This window comes from Dermacentor silvarum, chromosome 2, assembly GCF_013339745.2.
Source record: "Dermacentor silvarum isolate Dsil-2018 chromosome 2, BIME_Dsil_1.4, whole genome shotgun sequence".
NCBI classification, from domain to species: Eukaryota; Metazoa; Arthropoda; class Arachnida; order Ixodida; family Ixodidae; genus Dermacentor; species Dermacentor silvarum.
Genome location: NC_051155.1, coordinates 66,430,500 through 66,435,040, shown reverse-complemented (window position 1 = coordinate 66,435,040; position 4,541 = coordinate 66,430,500).

The following is a 4,541-nucleotide window of genomic DNA, read 5'->3' as shown; positions in this document are numbered from 1 at the left end:
TGATATACACTTTAAGAGCAAGACATTGCAGAATGTCATGAAGCATGCCTGGAAAAAAATTGTTTATTTTCAAGTGCCACTTTAGGGTGCCTTCAGATGGTAGTGGTGTGCAAAGTTCCTTTACAACAGCATACCCACGGGCACCACAGGACAGTCGAACCTTTAGGCCTTTCTGAGTTGTTGGAGAACAACGCATGCCTCTCATCGATGACTTTTCCATGCACTGGAGCTGGTCACAGGCTACAGAGTGATTAATTTGTTTTTTCAGGATGATCTTTTCCCGGACTGATTTGCCTTTCATTCGCTGTGAAAGCGCCAGGCTTCTCTTTGTACTGCCGTATCATCTCATGTAGAGCAGTTACAGCATCCGGCGAAAGGTACTGGCCCTCTGGAGGAACTCTTACAGGTAGACTGCGAGACATGCCATTTATAGTGCTATAAATGAGATTACATTGGATATCAGCAATTATAACTATTCAGCGGGGAAGAAAAAAAGCAAGAGCGAGACATACCGATGGTAGAATTAGCAGTTTCACCATCCATTTTTCTCAGCATTTCCAAACTGCCACACGCTCTGTGCGAATATTCTGAAGTAGAGATAACACTTGGGGCAGCTGCAAATAAAAATGCGCAATAAACTCAGTGTGCTGGTTATTTATGCTAGGGATACAAAATTCCAAGTTTGTAATTCCAAAATTACAAACACACAGCTGCAGACACACATTGTAGCCTGTGAGTGATGTCTGTTTGGGATACCTGCACTCGTCAAGGATGCTGTTGACAGAGAAGACGCCTTAGAGTTTGGGCATAGCTACATAAAAGTGGCACGACACAACAATAAAAATTTTACCTCAACATGAGCTGCAACTTTCAACAGGAGGCAAGCACCCACCTTCTTGTTCAATTTTGAAGCTTCACAAGACAGAAATAAATGTTTCCTAGGCACTGCGCAACACCATACTCTTCCAAGGTGCAAAGTTACAGAAGAGGTAGTACATGCTGTGTGAAGGTAAACTAGGCATGAAGACACTACAAGACGCAGGAACAGCTGAAAGTGAGAAACAAACAGTAAGTTATCTGAATCAGGCTTTCAGAAACCAAAATTTCTCAGGATACCTACTCGACGAAGCGGTATGTGCAATGTGTTCAAGCAGTTTTTCATCCTAGACATCTGGGCTGTCTGGACTGGAGGGTAGCGCTGTTAAGTAGATGGAACGCTGGAGAGACTGCGCATGAATTTAGCTACACACAAGCCCCGCAGCAAAGCAAATATAGAATCACATTCAGTGTAAGCCAGAAGTGTCTGGTAGTTACCGGGAAGGGCGTCTTGCGAACACACCTGTTGACCTGTAACGTTGCCGTCAATTCAGAAAGCGCAATGACTTGAGCATTTCCCCTGCAACAGTATTGTCCCGAACTTGCAAGAAAATACTTAGAGTGATGTTACTATTACCAACTACAAAGCAATGCAGAAGCGTCTAGTTTTTTTTAATGCGTGACTTACAACTCCTGTGAGGTGGCAGCTTCTGAGCAGAGCTTGTCCTGTGAATCTGAACTGTTGCAGGATGCTGCTTCCTGTGAAACGCATGCCACACAAAGGGTAAACCAGAAATGTAGGAAACATAAATGATAACTTACATTAAAGATGAGCCGCAGCTGCCAGCAGCAGGTAGACACCCACAATGCTGACATCGATTTCCCGAGCTGCATTTAACATAAAAATGCATGTGTGATATGGAGATTTATTAGACAATGATGTCTCACACAATCGAGACAGTCCACGAACGCTGATGGCGCGCACAGCGACAGACGCAAGAGCACTTCTTCCTCTTTTTCACTACAATGGCCCCCGGGAGAGAAGATGAGCCATCCTGGCGACCTACGGCGTAGGTAGGATCAGGGGGTCATAGTATGGCTTAAGTCGGCTGACATGAACCGTGTCAAGTCCGTGATGTCTAAGGTCGTGTGATGGCCTCACAGGCTCGAAAACGTAGTTGACAGCCGAGGTACGGTCGATGACGCGGTAGGGGCCATCATAGCGTGCGAGAAGTTTGGTTGAAAGGCCAGGGCGGTGAGGTGGGTCCCACAACCAAACAAGCGAACCAGTCGGAAAATATAGTGTTACTGTTAATGTCATGCCGCAGCTTTTCGCGACCTTGGGCGGCGGTCGTAAGGGTATGGCTTACGACATTTGGCGGCTTCAGACACTTGCGCGCATTCAGAAGTGTCGGGTCGGTATGGGAGCAGTGTGTCCATTGTACACGAGGGCTCGCGGCCATATAGCAGAAAGAATGGCGAAAAGCCAGTGGTAGCTTGTGTGGCCGTATTATAGGCATACGTTACGAACGGCAAAACAGTGTCATGGTTATTGTGGTCCGAGGTAACGTACATAGTCGACATGTCACCGAGTGTGCGGTTGACCCTCTCTGTCAAGCCGTTCGTTTGCGGGTGGTAGGCGGTAGACTTGAGGTGAACGATGCTGCATGCAGCGAGAAGGGCTTGGATTACTTCGCCCGCAGGGGCGTCTGCGTCAGCAGGCGTTTGGTGTGTTGCGACACCACGGACCCGAGCACATGAGGCTTGGACCCTCCCGCGTGTAGCCTTGCGCGGCTTAGCCGTGTCCGGGGAAAAGAGGATCCTGGGGGTTGAGCCGATGCCGGGTGTTTGGACCTTTACGGCCCCTCGGCGGAGGCAACACGCCCCTTTGGCCTCGGCTTCACGTAGACGGCACCTCCGGGCTGACCCACCCGGGGGAAATCGGTAGTTGCCTTTTCCTATCCTCCTCTCCAATCTTCGTCTTTCTCTCTCACTTTTATTCTTTCCTCTCTTCTCTTCACTTCTTTTTACTTCCGATCTTCCCGGCAGCAAGGGTTAACCTTGTGTGCTACAACCAACCTTGGCTGTACATATTTGGTTATAGCGGAAACGTACAGTTGGCGTCCGCAGGACTTGTTTATTATAAGACTTGCGGCGTCCCCTTGTTGGGCTCCACGGTGGGTGACTGGCGTTACTGCCGAAAACTGAACATTTCCTATGGAAAGTTCCTTCCCAAAACTCCCTGATCGCCCTCAGAAACGAGGGCGCACCGAAGAAATATTTAAATTTTTTGGCCGTCATACTGAAAATTTTCGCCGCTATCAAGTCATTCACTCTGAGAAACCAGGAAAGACAACGAGAATGATCTCGCCTTTCCTCGTTTCCAGATGTCTAGCTCAGACAATTGGCCCAGGCTATAAGGCATCGAAACTGGCAAGTGGCGACCTCCTCCTGGAACTCCATGACAAACAGCAATATCAAAAACTAAGTAACCTAGTGTCTTTCGGGGACATACCAGTTTCAGTGACCCCACACCGCACCATGAACACCACTCGCGGTGTTATTTCCGATGATGATTTGATGGAGATGACCGAAGCTGAACTTTTGGAAGAATGGAAAGAGCAAAATGTTACCAACGTAAAACGAATCAAACTAAGGCGTGACGGCAAAGAAATTGACACTAAGCACATAATTCTCACATTTGGTTCGAGTGTGCTGCCAGAAACCATCGAGGCAGGCTATGTTAAAATCCGAGTAAGGCCGTATATCCCAAACCCTCTCCGTTGCTTCAAATGCCAAAGATTCGGCCACAGTTCGCAGAACTGCCGAGGCCGACTGACCTGTGCTAAATGCAGTGCACACGAACATATATCTGACTCCTGCGAAAACGCTCTACACTGTGTAAACTGTGATGGGGAGCACGCCACATACTCGCGGTCTTGCCCATCCTGGAAAAGAGAGAAAGAAATCGTGACAATTAAAGTAAAAGAGAACCTATCATTCAAGGAAGCACGGAGGCGGGTATCGTATCTGCCAAAGAACAGCTTTGCCGAAGTGGCGCGTCAGGGGGCGGCGTCACAACGGCCACCGGTTGCTGTCCAGCCCACGCGTAGTGAGCCGGCGGCAACGCCGTCCGCCCCCTCGGCGGCAGCAGCTAGCGCTGCTCCGCCAACTCTCTCCGCCAACTCTCAACTGCATCGACCTCCGGGCTGGTGGCCTCCAGGGCCTCGTCCCTCGAGGCGAGGCCTTCCCGTCAAACCAACCGCTCGCAAGAGCGCGTGTCCAGCGCCTCGCAAGAGGCGATGGACACAAAAACCGGTCAGACGGCGCTGCCAGCGCCTAAGCAGCCGCGAGAATCTCGTGATCGCTCCAAAAAAGAAAAAGCCCGCATCACAGGGCCCGTCAAGGGCTCTGTAAGTTAAGTTAGTCTCTTTTAAACACACAGCACAAAAAACACTTTCAACATGAATACACAAATAATACAATGGAACGTCAGAGGACTCCTACACAACCTCGACGACGTCAAAGAAATCCTACACAGGTTTAATGCTAAGGTGCTGTGTGTTCAAGAGACACACCTCAAATCTACGCAATCCAACTTTCTCCTGCAATACGCCATTTTCCGGAAAGATCGAGACGACGCTCTTGCGTCGTCCGGTGGTGTTGCAATAGTTGTGGACACGTCTGTAGCTTGTCAACATGTTCCCCTTAAGACGGCCCTTGAG